General features: G+C 46.0%; 1 protein-coding gene and 1 non-coding gene across 3 annotated transcripts in view; both read right to left on the bottom strand.

Annotated features, from left to right (window-relative positions):
- THSD4 (thrombospondin type 1 domain containing 4) overlaps positions 1-17,897 on the bottom strand; it is a 648,360-nt gene that overhangs the window by 557,442 nt on the left and 73,021 nt on the right. The gene's annotated exons all lie outside the window — the stretch shown is intronic.
- TRNAG-CCC (transfer RNA glycine (anticodon CCC)) lies at positions 14,340-14,412 on the bottom strand. Its single transcript has one exon. It is a non-coding gene; the product is annotated as a tRNA-Gly (tRNA).

Below are 17,897 nucleotides of genomic sequence, written 5' to 3' on the forward strand. Positions count from 1 at the left end.
TGTCCATGGGGTTTCTCCAGGCAAGTGGGTTGCCATGCCCTCCTCAAGGGGATCTTCCCAACTCAGGGATCGAACCCAGGTCTCCCACATTGCAGGCGGATTCTCTACCATCTGAGCCACCAGGGAAGCCCAAATGGTATCTAAATGATTGAAAATAATATGTGGCAACCAAGATAAGATGAAAAAAGCTGGTTCTGCCTTTGGCATAGGACTTGGAGAGAAAGCAATGACTGGGATGACCAAAGGTGGTCCCAACTTGGCAGAAGCCTCAGGATTAAAGGAGTCCAGGGCTGGAGGTTTCATATGGAGACAACAGTTGATGACAGTCAGTGAAACCAGAGAACCACAGCCACTATGGAATAGGAGGTGCTAAGTAAATAGGAGGTTCACAGGGACAGATAGCAAGTGAGCTTAGAGAAGAGTTGGGAAAGCAACAATCTGAATGATGGTGGCTGTGTTTTATTTCATCATCATCTTTTTAAGGCGGATGAACGTATGACTAAAATAGGATGGTCAGATAAACTGGGGCTTCATGACTCAATGAAATATCATCATCGTGAATAATACAGAGCAATGCGAAAAGAGTCCTGTAATATAATACTAAGTGAAAAATGCCAAATACAAACTTGTAACTATACTGTGATTATAAAAATGTAAAGATTCTGTAGGCATATGAACAAAGCCTGGAAGGGGACATGGAAAAATGAAAACATATGATCTGTTACTCAAGCTGGACCCAGGGTAAGTTTTCTTGTAATTTAAAAAAGTTCAGTCATGGTTATAATATTGCTTGCTCAATAAATAAAAATAAATAGATTAAATGGAGAAAGATTCAGAACAGACTGCTGGGGGATGGGGAGAGGTATGGAATAAACCAAGTGTTGGTGGAAGTCCTCCTCACAGAAAGCCCTGGGAATTTCTCATTGCCACCAGTAGATCCATAACTAGGAACAGTTCTGAATGTTTTCAATGTATTTGGTTTCGGTACTAATGTGAAATCATGTAAGATTTCACTGGTTTCTAATTTTCTTTCTACAAAATTAAACCCACCATCTGTTCTTCATAGAAAGGGAGTCACATGTAAAGTCTGACATTCTAAAGTCTTGTTCTAGAAGAGACTGGAGAATAAGCCTTTGGTTTTAGCCACATAACCAAATCAACACCCTAAAGCAAACATGACAAAAATACACCTTGGAGTTTCATCCCAGCGAGCAAAGCTTTGGAACTCTGATAGCACACAGAAGCAGGCACATCGAGCTGGCCCCCCGGCTAGGATATTTGTTACCTGTGCAGGAGTACTGGGAGGTAGTGCGCCTTGATGAAGAAGCTCCAAACTCAAACCAGATGTAAATGAAAGACCTCCATGATGGTTTTCTCAGAGACACAAATTCAACCTTCCTTTTAACCAGCTATCTTGACTCTGCTACAACACAGACTGCAAAAACCCCTACTCTTAACCTTTCAGCATAATGTCAAGGCCAGCAGCTGCAAAATGAATGTAAGAATCTCACAAAAATGGGAGACTGGAGTAAAACACGCTCAACCTTGATTATCACGTCAAAAGTTTATACATAAGAGAGCTCTACAAATGCATTTTAAAAGGATGCATTTGCACAAAACCATAATAAAGGGGGAGGAGTGGGTGGAAGCCAAAGAGGAGAGAGAGGGAGATGTGTGGAAAGAGAAATACCAAGCCTCAGCTAAAGCATGAACCATACAGAGGAAAACCCACTGACAGAGAGCCACCCGAAAGCTAAGTAAGTATGAGTTTTGTTGCCCTGCAAATTCCAAGTCTTATCTGCCAGGCCCTTGGGCCCTCTCTTAACACCTGTGTTCACTGAGTTGACGAATCCTGATCTTAAATTCAGGATTTAAGTAAATGATCTTAAATTCATCAAACTCCATCATATCCATCCACAAATATGGTAGTTGAGTATCTGTTGTTGTTCAGTCACCTGGTCATGTCTGACACTTTGTGACTGCATGGACTGCAGCATGCCAGGCCTCCCTGTCCCTCACCATCTCCTGGAGTTGGCCCACGTTCATGTTCATTGCCTCGGTGGTGCCATCCAGCCATCTCATCCTCTCTTGCCCTCTTCTCCTTCTGCCCTCAATCTTTTCCAGCATCAGGGACTATGTCTGCAACAGATGACCAAAATACTGGAGCTTCAGCTTCACCATCAGTCCTTCCAGTGAATATTCCGGGTTGATCTCCCTTAAGATTGACTGGTTTGATCTTCCTGCTGTCCAAGGGACTTTCAGGAGTCTTCTCCAGCACCACAGTCTGACCCAAACACTGGAGAACAACACAGATATACCCTTGTCCTCCTAAGTCCTAGTCCTGTGTTGCTTCTCCATGTGTGACCCACCTGGTACCCACAACATCATCAACCTCACATCTACTGGAGACATGCAGATCCCTGGATCTCACACCAAACCTGGTGAATAAGAATCTCCTGGGTGAGGCCCAGGAATATGCATTTTAAACAAGTTTCCCCAATGATTTGAATGCATCCTCTGGTTTGAGAATCACTGGTCCCTGGATGCCTCTAGAGCAGCGGTCCCCAACCTTTTTGGCACCAGGAACCAAATTTGTGGAAGATAATTTTTTCATGTACCTTAGTGGGAGGGATAGTTTGGGGATGATTCAAACACATTATATTTATTGTGCACTTTATTTCTAAGCTAATGCTGATCTGACAGGAGGTACTGGTTCCCAGCCTGGAGGTTGGGAACCTCTGTGATGGAAAGCATCCAACTGACTTACCCTCTGGGCTTTGGGCCTCTACTACACACTGCTAATTCCTTAATCCCCAAATGCTCTAGCCACACTATTTTATTACCCTCAAATTCCCTGCTTTTCTTCCCACCCTTTTTACTTCTGTCATTCAATTTGATGACAACTTAGAGTTTATCAAACGAGACAGGAAAGCATCCACAGAAGGATACCTACCTAACATGGGATCCACGCTAAGCAGCCTCCATTTGAAATGTACTTTTAAGAAAAGAAGTACAGTGGCAATCGGAACTGTAGGAAGATGAAAGAGAAGGGAAGAGAAGACTCGTGGGAAACCCTGGACTGGCCCCTGTGTTCTGGTCCCAAGTCCGCTGTAACTCACTTTCTGATTTGGGGCACGTTGGTCTGTGGCTCTGGACCTCAGTTTCCATATCAGTAAAATGAGCCGGTTGGGCTTGATGAGGCCTGGGGTCCCTTCCAGTGCTAACAGGCTTTGATTTTTCCTGGAAGAGAGCTGACATTCCTTGCCACGTATGGATTCGCTTCAAGTACCACAACAGAGAGGCAGTCCCACAGGTTGTGCCCAGGGGTCTCCACTGCCAGCCAAGAGCAGGCTTTCAGCACAGATCTTCCCTAAATGTGGTGCAAAGGAGGCCCGGATGCCTTCCCATAGTATTCAAAGGCAGAGCCCGGCCAGAAGGATGGAATGAGGTGAATATTTGAATGTGATCTGCATAATCAGAAACACTCCCCCTTCTGAAATGAACCTGACTCTTTCATCACCAGCCACATGGAAATCATCCTTGGTTGTAACTAGAAAATAACGCAGAGCATGTGCCTGAGTCCCGAGGCCGCCCTGGGTGGCTGCACAGTTACTCGGGGAACACAAGCAGATGCCTTCTCTGTGCGCAGGGCCTGGGTGTGTTCTTTTGTTCGGTGGCTGGTCCATTTGGCCTCATGCTCTCAACAACAATCCACTACCTGCAACCCAAGCCAACCAGGACAAGTCAAAATAGTGAGTAATTCACACAATAAAGAGTGCTGGCTTCTGGACCAGAGGTTGACTCGGAACCTTCCAGTAGAGACTTCTGCCTGGTGATTTGGCCATTTGCATCTGAGTCAGTAGCCAGCACTCCCCAGGAAGCAGCTGAGATCAGCAGGCTCCTAGAAGGAAAGCAATTTGAAAGCATCCCCTGGAAACTGGCAGCATCCCACGCAGAGCAGAGCACACAGGAGACACTCAGTAAACACTCTGCGGGATGAAGGAGGCTGCAGATGGGTTGAGATGGGGCCCTACCTGGATTCCCATCTTCAAGTCCTTCCCTCACCCACTCACTCCTCCTCATGCCATCAAAGCTAGTTTCTCAAGATCTAGCCCTACTGCATTATTCTCTTGCTTACCAATGTCTCTTGAGTTCTCACTCTCCAGAAGATGAGATCCAAACTTACTTTGTGCCATGGCATTTGAAGCTTTTCATAAACCTCACAAACCAGCCTCACCCTTCCGTTCCAGCTTCAACTCCTCTGCTGCCCTCTCCCCCATCCCCCCACTGCGCTCATGGCATGGATGAAGTTGAGAAGTAGGACACATGCTTCCCCCCTTCTGCCTTCGCCCTGCTAAGCTCACAGCTCACACGCCTCTCCCCTCTCCCCTCCTCCTCTGCCTGGGAACTCCTACTCAGCTCCAAAGACCTCTCCCATCCAGGTCTAATGGTCTCTCTCCCATGCTGCAGGGTCACTACCCACATCCCTCTCCGTAGCACCTACCACCCGGCACTATAATTATCTGTGTACGTAACTATAACTATCTGTCCCCACAACACCACCATGAGCCCGCAAGGCAGGTATTATGCCTATTTATCTTTGTCTTCCATTTACTCTCTCTAACAGCACCTCTTACAGTGTCTGTCACCTGGCAAGGCCCTAGGAGAATGTCTGATGGAAGGATGAATGAGCACAGGGATGAATGAATGACGAATGTACCAACTGCTTGGTTTCCTGCTTTATGAAACTTCAAACACCTCCTCTCCCCAGAACAGCATGCCCGCTCTCCTATCTCTTCAAAGTAATGCACTCAGCATTTGATCCCCTGCTTATCTCCTGCCTTTTGAAACTTCTTCTCCCCTTGACTCCAGGACACCATGCTGTCCTAGATTTCCTCCTAAACTTACAGCTCTCTTCTCTTCTGTTATCTAGGTCTTCTTCTATCTGCTGGCTTCTCCTCTTTTCAAACTCTTCAAATGTTAGGGCTCCACTCTTGGCTTTCCAATCTTATCCAACTCTTCTTACAGGGAAATACTGTAGCATCAGCAATGATCTTTCATGATGATATTTCCCTTATTAATGAGTAGCCCCAAGCTCTCTCCCAAGCACCAGATTTATATTCTAAATCACCAACTCTACTTACCCACACATGGGCTTCTCACATCCAATATGTCACCTAACCAAGACCTGAATACCTGTTCCACCTTCTGATTCATCCAACTGGTTATAAAATATGACAGCTTGACCTCAAAAATGTCTCTGGACTCCGTCCCGTTTCCCCCACCCCCAGGGCCCATGACTGGGGCAAGGTTTCACTTTCATCTGCTCTCACCTGGTCTCTATCCATTCAACCCCACTTCCTTTCACTTCCAGAATTACAGTCCTAAAAACCATGCATCCAAGTCCCAAGTTTATTGACTTCCTGGAGCTCCCCTCTGCCTCCAGAACTAGTCCCCCAGCCTGGCTCATAAGTCCCCTCACTCTCTGGCTTCTTCCTGGACCTGTAGCCTCCCCTGCTAGCACTTCCCTATTCTTAACTTCTCACTCAACTGCCCCAAGTCTTTACACCACTCTTTGCCTAATACAGCCCATGCTCCTGGGCTCAAAAGCCTTTGCTCCCACCGTTACTTCACCTGATAAGTTCCTGCTCATTCTTCTAGACTTACTGGATGTCACACCCTCTTTGCAGACAACCCCAACTCTCTAGGCAAGGATGGCTGCTCTGTTCTTGAAGCATTCAGAGAATTTTGAACACACTTTACTGTATTCCATTATAACTTCTTGATGTGTCTCATACCAAATGTAAACTTCCTATGCTCACCTACAAATGGAATAAGTATAAAACTGAGAACAACAAAAAATCAAATTAACAATATTAACTTAATGTGATGGATGGTTAATGAAACTAGACATTGCAGACTGTGACCAGGATATATCTAAGCTTTTGAAATTTTACTTATTGACTACACTCTTCCGAATTTGAGCATGATGAACTATCATTTGAGTTATTTTTTCCTTTTTAAAAATGAACTTGTTTTAAACCACCAATCCATCACAGAGAAGGGTCTATGTATAAGGCTGAAAAACATTTTAAATCCTGCTTAATTAAAAATATTCAGTATTAATTACCACTGTACTTATTAGGAATGAATGTGACCTGGGTCATGAAAGACAGAACCTGTGCATGCAGCTGAAGGTAGACCTGATTCTGCATTTCTACAACACAGGGTTTTTGGAGATTGATACCCAGATGGTATCACATATATCTCCACCCTTTTATGAAATGAAAAAATTTTAAACCTTTCCTCACTAAAAGGAAGGTATAAACTGTCATTCAGATTACCCAGAATAGACTTATATTAATACTTTTAGGTTATCATCAAAATGAAAATTCTCAACTAAAAAAATCTAATTTAAGATGCAGATCACCAAGTATACACAAAAGACCCAGGGATCTATGGGTCGTTGGCTTATAAAACACTGTTTTAATTTTAAAGAAAAATGATGAGGCTGAGAGCCAGGATTTGACTCCAGGCTGGGCTGATTCCAAAATTCAGACTCTTCTCTCTCTGCCCTTGGCATTTAATTTTCGAGAATGCTCTGAGGCCCAAATACTGCACACCAAAGAGCTTCAGAAGACATAAAGCCCTTTTGTTGTTTAGTTGATAAGTCATGTCCAACTCTTTTGCGACCCCATGGATTGTAGTCCACCAGGTTCCTCTGTCCATCGGATTTCCCAGGAAAGAATACTAGAGTGAGTTGCAATTTCCTTCTCCAGGAGATCTTCTTGACCAAGTATCGAACCCATGTCTCCTGTATTGGCATGCGGGTTCTTAACCACTAGCCACCGGGAAGTCCCATAAAATGCTATATGATGGTTAGTTGAGGGTTATTTACTATTATTTATATAGGTCAAAGGAAAATACTTCAGAAAAGGAACAGGCCTATTTTAGGAAGTGTTCTACCTTGCACAATTTGATGCCTCTTTAAGGAGATAATATTCATATCAGTTCTCTCCATACATTTAACAGGTTACAACTCAAATCTGATATTGTTTGATTAAGGAGGTAAAGTTATTATTTACATGTACCATGGGAGCAGGTGAGCAGAAAACTGGGGCCTCCCAACAAAGGAAAAGATGCTAGTTATCAGGGGCCCAGGTGCAAATGCTACTAGAAAACTGCTGCTAACCCAGGAACACCCATGAGCAGCCATTCCTGGAAGATGTGCAATCGTCTGGGATGCAAACAAATCTTCTGACCCTATCATTTCCATGGTCCAGTTGAATTCCTTGGTTACCTTTGAGATTCTTCTCATCACACCCAATGACCTATAAAAATCTATCTTCTTGTGTTTAAACAGCATTTCTTTGATTCTTCTAAAAAGAGAGGCAAGTAATGTCTATTAAGCCCCAACCATGTGCCAGACAGGCACATTGCTAACTCACTTGACTGAATTTTAAAGCTAGCTTCCCCACACTCACCAGCTGTTGTTATTGTTTAGTCACCAAATCGTATTCAACTCTTCTTTGACCCCATAAACTGTAGCCTGCCAGACTCCTCCATCCATGGGATTTCCCAGGCAAGAATACTGGAGTGGATTTCCATTTCCTTCTCCAGGGAATCTTCCAGACCTAGAGATAGAACCCACATCTCCTGCATTGGCAGGCAGACTCTACCACAGAGCCATCAGGGAAGTCCCATTGTCAATCATACCTTAATTTAAATGTCATCTCCTCAACGAGGCTTCCCTGGCCACATCATCTAAAGTAGCAAGTGTACATGGGCACACATGTACACACGCACACACACAAACATACACAGATAGTCACACACAGAGTCACTATTCCACTGTGCTGTTTTGTTTCCCTCATAGCAGTTATTACAGTCTGAAATACTCTTATATGCTTGCTTGTTTATTTTCTGTTGCTCCCATCTAGACTAGGAATGCCTCCTTATATGTGAGGATCTTGTGTTTTCACTTCTATTCCCAGGCCCTAGGAGCAGAGCCTGCCACATAGCAGATGCTGAGTGGTTTTTGAATGAATATACTCTACTCAGTAGGAAACATCATCCCTCCATTATAACTGAGAAGCTAATGTATTCTGCTTAGGCTTAGGCTGCTAGAAGGTGATACAGTCAGAACAGAAACTCCAACCTACCTGCTCCAGGAGCCAAGACACTCACTCCTCCACCTTCTCTAACTGGGGTTGTTAGCAGTGCACCAGACATCCCAGGGTAAAAAAAGATGTGGGATCTTCCCCAATAACCAGTTTCCTCAGGGCGTATGTGTATGTGAATTTTTCCCTGATGTTAAGTAATTTAGAACATTGTTTTAAAATTAAAACGATCAGTTGTACTTGGGGACAGAATGTCACATTTCCAAGAATGTTTAAAGAAAATAGTAAACTTCAAGGACATGTTGAGCTCTCAGTAGGCCACTCTGGGCCACTCCGGGCCACTCCAAAGGTTGTATTCTGCTTGATTATGTGCCTGCATGGGTGTGTGTGCAAATGTTCACACTCTTCTAGTGGGACATTTGGAGGAAGACATTTGGGAAGCCCCACACTGCACTGGCCACCGCTCAGAAGTGCTGGAGTTGAAATGATTTAGCAGAGAAAAAAGTAGCTGAGGAATAACAATCCTAAACAATGATGTTTAAGGTAAGGGAAGATGGTGCTAGAGAGAGAAAGGTCAACAGACCTCAGCTAAAGTGGTTTAGGTGAGAAAGCAAAAGCATAGACATTATTTGAAAGAGACCCTGTTGCAAGGATGGTTGCAAAGCCTCCTTCCCAGAACGGGTCAAAATAAAACAGGCTTGTCTTTCTGGGATGGTGTAGGTGTGGTCTTGCCTGGAAAAGACAATCTCTGGAACTTATTTCCATCCCAAGAATGCTATGCTCTAGACCACTAGCAACAGCCAAATTAGAAGCTCCTACCACTGTTTTTGGAATGATAAAAAGGGAGGAGGGGGTGCTTCTTAGCAGACTCTGTCTTGATCTGAAACTTCTGCCCCAGACAGTCATAGAAAACTTTGTCTGGTGCAACATCCTTGCTCGGGTGAGGAACAGAACCCTCCAGCAGCACAAATCCCATACAGTCATAGAAAACTTTGTCTGCAACATCCTTGCTCGGGTGAGGAACCGAACCCTCCAGCAGCACACATCCCAGGGAGGTCAGAGGAACCTGCCAGTCAGGGGAACCAAGACGCCCCTGTCCATGTAGACATGGGTCATGTGGACAGCCCCGAAAGGGCCTCCTCTGTAGCACTCATAGGCTTCCCCAAACATTTAAACTCTCCCTGGCTGTGAACCAAGAATCCTTCTCAGAGCCAACTGCGTACAGCCCATTAAAAACCCTGTGCAAATGCAAACACTCTCTCCATTAGACAAGGAAGAAACAAGAACCACGTTTTGGGACTGTGCTAGCAGTTGTTGAAACCAGACCAGGGGCTAGAGTCCCTGAAGAGGAAATATCACTGTATTAAAAACCACAGCTATTTCCAAGGCTCACAGACGATTATGCGGGAGACCAAAGGTGCCGTAGGAAGTGCTGGGAGCGCAGGCGGGTTCTGCCACATTTAGGGCAGGACAATGTGGAGGAACCAGAGGCACCTTTGGATTTTCGAACTGCTTGAGGCTTGAGATCCAGTGTGTTCGATGGTAAGAACATTGCACTCGTATAAATGTATTCAATCCACACCCTAATCCTGGGAGGTTAGCATCCTCCCTTTATCCACAGGAGAGTCATTAACCTAATTGGTTAGAATCCCTTATGCTGCCTGGACCACATTTACTGGCGAGCAGAGGTGCCACTTTGAAAGCTTCCATCCTCTGGCTCTTTCTTCCACAGCAAGGGGTCCTCTGCCTCTTTTTTCTTACAAGTTCTTGAAAGTGCTGGTCACTGCTTAGGGCTCACAGAGACAGAAGGTTCCACTTAGGCCTCACATCCAAGCTATATAATCCACTTGTGCTTTGTCAGAACTCTGCACTGGGACCCATTAGGCACTGACCCAGGTAAAGTGTTTTCTGGCATTTTCCTCACAACATAACTCTTACTGTAAATTGGATATAACGGGAATGGTTAAAAAATGAGCACATCCACCATCACACGGATGTTGGCCATATGGGATTCCCGAGGGAAGCCAGCCAGGGACACAGGAGAAGCCACCACTAACACCCCAACTGGGCCCAACTCTGGGGCTTAGGAGCCATCAGGACGGTGTCTCCTTCTGAGGGCCGCGGTTGTGAATGGAGCTGCACTGTGTTTGGATATTCTGCTCCCTGCCCCCCACATCTTATCTCAATTTTGTACTTTATTGATTGTAACAATGGATCATGATGACAACAGCCTATATATGTTACCAAAACATACCCGGTGACCATTAAAAAGCCTTTATTAATTCTTACAGAAAACCTTATTATTGCAAGTATGAAACTCTCAAACACTTAACCCTTTTCTTCCTCAGAAACATGGCTTTGATGACTTGATGTTTAGCACAAAACCTCTAAGGGGCATAATTAATACATCATACGGACACAGCAGGCTTTGTCTCCCATCAGCTACTCTTGTCAGGGTCTCTCTTGCTCAGGAATCCTACAGGCAGAATTCAGGCATTGAGGCATCTCTGGCAGGGATACCAGTGGATGACATGACAAGCTCACCAAGGCCCAGGGCTGACATTTCCCATAAGGTGACCTAAGTCACATCGCCAGTGAGAGGCGGAGCTTGAGACACCAGACCGGGATTTCTCCACCAGCCCTGCCCCCACTCAACCTGCCATGCAAGGCCAAAGCCCTGCAGAGCAACCTGTCTGGGGCAGCAGGGACTCAGCAAACCACAGACCAATGTGAGGAGTGACGGGTTCTGGCTGGGAGAACAGCCACAGAAATGAGGGAGGAACACCCCAGGCCCAGGAATGTGGAGGGAGCTGGGACATGCCCTGTGTCCCCCACAGCCTCCAAAACTCCCGACTGAAAGCGAGACCTGGGGAAACTTCTACTGTGGTTTCTAGAACAATGGTTCTCAATCAGGGGCCATTCTGCCAACCAGGGGACATTAGAGAATGCCTGGACACATTTTTTGTTTTCATAGTTGAGGGTGTGGGGGATGCTACTAGTATCCAGTGGGTGGAAGTCAGGGATGCTGCCAGCATGCTACAATCCATGAGACAGTCATCTCCACACCCACCCTACTAAGATCTTCAGTTCTCGGGCCCAAATGTCAATGGCCCTGAGGATGAAAATTTCTGCTCTGGAATGAGCCAGGGATACTCCGACTCCACTCAGTGTTTCTCTCCACAGAGTTCTGTCTCTGGCTTGCACACAGCTAAAGAATCTGGTCCCCAGAGCGTTAGCACTGTGGCTGAGAGGAGGAAGGGGGTGGGGTACAGAATGAGAGGGAGAAACAGTTCAAAAGGAAGAGGTCCAAAGGGAATGGGGATGTGGCAGCACACGTGTCAGGGACCCCGAGACCTAGCCTTAGCCTTGCTTCTAATGTCTCACGGCGCTGGTGCAAAGAGCTGGGTAGGCAGTTTGACCTGGGTGCCTAGCTAGTGGATGTTGATGTGGGCTAATTTTAAACAAGGTCACAAATAAAATGACACATCAGGGGATTTCCAGTGAATCTATTAATAGGGGAACTGCTTATGCCAGTTGATTAAACTTGATACTAGTGAGGCTGAATAGGAAAGATACCCAGATTGAAATTGGTCAATCTGGAATGAAAAGGAATGCTGCTCTGACTCTTTAAATGGTTGAGGCTGGGCCCTTGGAATGATCAAGCTGTAAGTGAGTTTTTATTTAAAGGCACCTGGGTCATCCATATCAGTGGATGGTGGTGTGGCCACATAGGCACTGCCAAGACAGTTAACCTAGAGTACATGCCTCCCAACTGGCCTTCTCAGATGCTGGGCATACCTGGCCAGGTAGAAGAGGTAGACTATGCCAGGTTAGCAAGCCCCTTACCCTGGATCCCTTTTGACCCTTTCTGCCCTCCATCCTGAAAGCTACACCCGTGACACTGAGACCCCTGTGATTTACGTTCCTCCAATCATTGGGGAAACTGAGGCGACAGTCACCTGGTGGGGAAGGAGGGAGGAGGAGAAGGAATCGGTGACCCCGAAGGCCCTCCCAGCCTGGTATATAGAAATCTCCATGCCTTGGATATAGGTGCAGGGGAGACCGATAGCAAAGAAATGGGACCGAGCTACCCACCAGGAAGAGGGTGGGCAGGAAGGAGGCAGTGTCGGCCACAGCCTTCCTGTTCCAGCCTCACAGGTCACCGGGTTGGTCTTTTCTGGCCCCGCTTTGATCTCTTCCCCTTCCACACATACAACTTTCAGCTTTGAGGTCACACATGGATTCTTCCAAGAGCCCTTATCTGTGTGGCATCAATCCCCCGCCTCCAACTTCTATATCCTACTCTCCCAACGGTGCCAAACACATATAGGGCCATACCCCAAAGCCCCTCCTCCCCCCACCTACCGGCCCCCAGTGAGGTTGTGCTGGAGGCAACAACGTGCTCAGGCAGATGAACAGAGAGTCCTGCAGCCCTCGGGCCAGTCCACTCAGCTCATGATGCATCCACTGCATCTGTGCTGTCAACCTTCAGAGCCCTTGGGGACCCTCCCATCCGCCACGGAGCACTCTATTTGCTTTCCCGGGACGTGGCCAGCAAAAACGCCACCCGCCGACAGAAGGGGGCTCTGTCTCTGCTCTGAACTTAGGAAAGAAAAATGAAAGGGAGCTCTGTTGGAACATCTGGGCCAAAACACACATGAAAGGACGGGAAGCTCTAGAAACAGGAGATTCCACTCAGTCCTGAAAAGCCACATGAGGCAGCAGGGATCAGGTCTGATTGACTGAACAGCACAAACCACTGAAGAAATGATGCCCTCCCAAGGAAAGCAGGCTTCCCTGAGTCTGGCAGGCAGATCCTCAGAAACTGCCCTTCATTCTCCTATGTGTCACTATGAGTTCCAAGCACCATCAGGCAAGTATCATGAAGCTCCAGGTCCTGGGTGAGTACTGCACAGGATTCATTTCTGAATCCCAGAAAAATGCCCAGCAGCAGGACCTGCTCAGGGGCAGGTATTAGTATGTTCATTCTACAGATGAGGAAATGAGCTCAGAGAATAACAATCTCGGTAAGTGGAAGAGCCACACTGCAACTCAGGTCTGTTCTGAGGTTTCCTGAGCCTTTCAAAAGCAGGGTTTAGTCTTTTTCTATCCTCTGCACCAAACACAAGGCCAGCCTACGGAAACTACGCTTTGTTGAATTGAGCCCTCCCAAGTTCAGGTAGGAGCAAGCATCTTCTCTGACATGCATGGCACCTTGAAAACTCACTTGGGACCAACTCCACTGCTGGTTTCTGCCATGCTCACCACGACACCATCCTTGTTCCTCTCCTACATCTCCGAAAGCTATGTCCACTGTCATTCCTCGTCCTAACTTCCTCCAGAATCTACCCCGAACTTAAGAGTTTTTCTCCTTTCCGTGTTCGTATTCACCCATACTCACAGCTTGTTTACAATCCAAGTCAGAGAAGAGAACTGACCCGCTACCTGGCATCTCTGCTTCTACTTTGATTGCCATATTTCTTTCTCCTTTTAGTTGAAGTATAGTTAATCTACAATATTACATTCATTTCAGTATGAAAATTCATTCATACATTCCTACATACATTTCACATCATAATGTCCAGCATTATGATTCAATATTTTTATAGGTATACTCCTTTAAAAGTTATTACAAGATAGTGGCTATAGGTCCCTATGCTGTACATCTATGTTGCTGACCTATCGTAGTTCATATCTCTCAACCCTCTACCCCTAATGTGCCCCTCCTTCCCTCTCTCTCCACTCTGGCAACCACTAGTGTGTTTTCTATGTCTCTCTATGCCTGTTTCTGTTTTGTGTAAACATTCGTTTGTACTATTTTTTGGATTCCAGTGATGTCATTGATTGTCACATCTCTGAAACTCATCACAGTACCCTCTTACCTCACTCACTCAAGATCACCTCCTGTTCATGATGTCTGGTGAGCGTAGGGCAACCCTCTCTCCCAATATTCGAAGTCACAAAATGGACTCATTATTTTTCCTTGAGTCTCCTTTGCCTTCCAAACCTGGTCCTGTTGTCAAGTTTTCTTATCTCTTCCAATCATGTCTTTCACCTGACCCTTCCTTTCAATTTAATTGTAACTCCACTAATTTGGATTCCAAATTCATAATAACACACCCTGACCCACCCACTCCAGCCTAGGATTTGGGTTTTCATTTGTAGATTTTTGTTTTTATTTGGCTGCACTAGGTCTTAGTTGTGGCATATAGGATCTAGTTCCCTGACCAGGGATCGACCCTGGGCCCCCTGCATTGGGAGTGCAGAGTCTTAGCCACTGGACCACCAGGGAAGTCCCCAGCCTCGGCTTTGAAAGAAAGCAGCCTGGAGTTCAAATGCTGGTCCTGCCATTTACAAACTCTATGACACTGGGTGGGTTATTCAACATGGATAAGTCTTAGTTTCCTCATTAGTTGAATGTACTCACTTTGTAAGTTTGTTGTGTAAGTCAGAAATCATATGTGTACAGTATCTAGCACCTAGGGTGTACTCAATAATTGGTGGTGGTTGTTACTGTTATTATTAATAGTACTATTATTATTACATGCTGGTTTCCCTGCCACCAGTGTCGCCCCATCTCCCTCTACCCTACGCACACTCCAGCTGACAAGAGAAATGTCCTCCCTATCAGCCTCCCTCTATTGAACTCTTCCCAATTCTGCCTTCCCAAACCCTCTGGGCCCCAGCAAAGAGGCTGTCCTTCAACTCAATAATGCTCAGTTGTCTTTTTATCTTTTGCAGTAGAATGCACATACCTAGGGCTTCCCTGGTGACTCAGCAATAAAGAATCCCCCTGCAATGCAGGAGCTGCAGGAGAAGTAAGTTCAATCCCTGGGTCAGGAAGATCCCCTGGAGGAGGTCATGGCAACCCACTTCAGTATTCTTGTCTGGAGAATTCCCATGGACAGGAGCCTAACAGGCTACAGTTCATAGGGTTGCAAAGAGTTGGACACGACTGAAGTGACTTAGCATGCACGCACACACCATACATACCTAAAGATTTTAACATTTCTTAGCCTCTCCCATGGACTGAACACTGTTAGGTACATTCACAAACATTATTGGTTTTCTACCTTCTACAATGAATTAATGCAATGCCTTGCACATAAAAGTAGTCAACAAATATTTACTGATTGAAGAAAGCAGTGCCCCGTGAGAGCATGAAGGGCACATTCCATGTGGTAGAGGATGACTGCAGTTCTTCCTTTAGGTAACCCAGATTCGGTGATGCTGGCCTAGAACAATAACCCAAGCATCAGCAGGAGAACCTGGAGTTTCTAGAAGTTATGAACCATTAGAACTGTACCAGTTGGGTTCCCTTTTCTCCATAACCTCTCCATCTCCAGCATTTATTGTTTGTAGATTTTTGATGATGGCCATTCTGACCAGTGTGAAGTGATCCTTCATTGTAGCTTTGATTTGCTTTTCTCAATACTTTGGCCACCTGATGCAAAGAACTGACTCATTTGAAAAGACCCTGATACTGGGAGGAATTGGGGGCAGGAGGAGAAGGGGACGACAGAGGATGAGATGACTGGATGGCATCACCGGCTCGATGGACATGAGTTTGAGTAAACTCCGGGAGTTGGTGATGGACAGGGAGGCCTGGCGTGCTGCAGTCCATGGGGTCGCAAAGAGTCAGACTGAACTGAACTGAATAACCCATGTGTAAAATAGATAGCTAGTGCGAATAGATATCATGTGTAAAACAGATAGCACAGCTCAGCTCAGTGCCCTGTGATGAACTGTAATAGATGGGTGGGATAGACGTGGGGAGAGAGATCCAAGAAAGAGGGGATATATGTATATATATAGCTGATTCACTTCATTGGTATGGTAGAAACTAACACAACATTGTAAAATAATTACACTCTCCGCAAAAATGAATTGTACTAATTGTGCTTAGATGTTTATTTCATTGCCATGTTATGTGTCATTCTGTTTCAGAGCTTCTTACTATTATTCACACAATTCTGTATGAGGCATGTCATGAGTTGCCATCCCAAACACCAACTTGTTTCAATCAGCAAGAGGCAGGTTTGAAACAGAAGTGGTCCTCTTTGACTGTGGACACCAAGTTCATCCCAGAAGATACAGAGCAGGGGACCCAGTGGGGGGCTGCGCTAAAAGAGCCTGCCTTCTGCACCAATGAGTACCACATCTGCAGATTCGGTCAACCTTAAATTTAAAATACTCAAAAAAAAAAAAAAAATTCAAGGGATTTTCCAAAAAAGCAAAACTTGAATTTGCTACTAGCCAGCAGGTGCTGGTGAAGACTCTTGAGAGTCCCTTGGACAGCAAGAAGACCAAACCAGGTAGTCCTAAAGGACATCAACCCTTAATATTCATCGGAAGGCCTGTTGCTGAAGCTGAAGTTCCAATACTTTTGCGACATGATACAGAGACTGGAAAAGACCCCGATGCTGGGAAAGATTGAAGGCAAAAGGAGGGGCAGCAGAGGATGAGGTGGTTAGAGAGCATCACCCACTCAACGGCCATGAATTTGAGCATCTCTGGGAGACTGAAGGAAAGGCGAGCTTTTTGTGCTGCAGTCCATGGGGTCGCCAAGACTTGGACACGACTTAGCAACTAAACAATAACAGCAACTATTTCCATAGCATTTACATTGTATTTGCAACTATTTATATAGCATTTACATTGTACTAGGTGTAAGTAATCTAGACAAGATTTAAAGTATCCTACGAGGACATACATAGGTTATATGCAAATACTATGCCATTTTATACAAGGGACTTGAGCATCTGCAGGTTTTGGTATCCAAGGGTGTCCTGGAACCAACCTCCGCGGATACCGGATACTGCAGATACCGAGGGATGCCTGTGCTCAGATTCCCAACACCAGCCCAGCCCCTGATCAAAAGCAGGAGCCGCCGTGCGTCCCCACGGAGTCCCGCCCATTCCGCTAGAAGTCATCTGTATTCCTGCGCAGTCAGCGGGTTGCAGCCAGGTTTGGCTGGGGACGTCCCACTGCTCATTTCTCTCCTAAATCTCCCTGGTGTCCAGCCAAGTCTCCATTTTACTCAACTTTAAAAACAGAAACGTACGAAGAAAAATGATTCCCACGAAGGATGGAAAACTAATCTAACAAATGATTCCGGCTGCGCTGAGGGCCGCAAGGGGATCGGGGCACCTTAGCAGAACAGCTCCCGGGGGGGAACCGGCTTCTCACAGCCTCATTTATATCACGCAGCGCGAGGCCCTGTGACGGACAAGAGCAGAAGTCACAGACTTGAGCGACCGCTGCATCCTTGAGAACTCAGGACAGTGACCTAAGTTTATGACACAGTTCTACCCTCCAGGGTTTACAACCCAACCAGGAAAATAACACTGAAATACCTGAAAAGGAGTCCAAAGCGGTTTCACATTAAAAGTAATGAAAGAAATGTAAAACACTAGAGAGTGCACCAAAAAAGGCTTTTGAAACCCAGAAGGTTTGAAGAGGCCAAGATGACTAAGCCTCAAGGAGCGGCAGTGCTCCTGGGGGACTGGATGTCGCCAAGGACTTGGGCAAAAACGTATTGCTAGAACAGGGACAAAGTGAAGCGACCTGGGGGCCCAGGAGGAAACAGTTCACGTGGTGCTGAGTCCTACACAGAAGGATGAAAGAAGAGAAGGCTGCGAAGGTGAGGTAGAGTAGATCTGGAAAAGCCTACCTGCAGATCCAAGGATCCTGGCGTTTATTCCATGTGGGCTGGGCAGTCGCTGAGGGCTGGCCGCAAAGGGCCAAACAAGAGAGTCTAGTTCAGAGGCTCAGAGA

Source organism: Dama dama, chromosome 12 (genome assembly GCF_033118175.1).
Source record: "Dama dama isolate Ldn47 chromosome 12, ASM3311817v1, whole genome shotgun sequence".
NCBI classification, from domain to species: domain Eukaryota; kingdom Metazoa; phylum Chordata; class Mammalia; order Artiodactyla; family Cervidae; genus Dama; species Dama dama.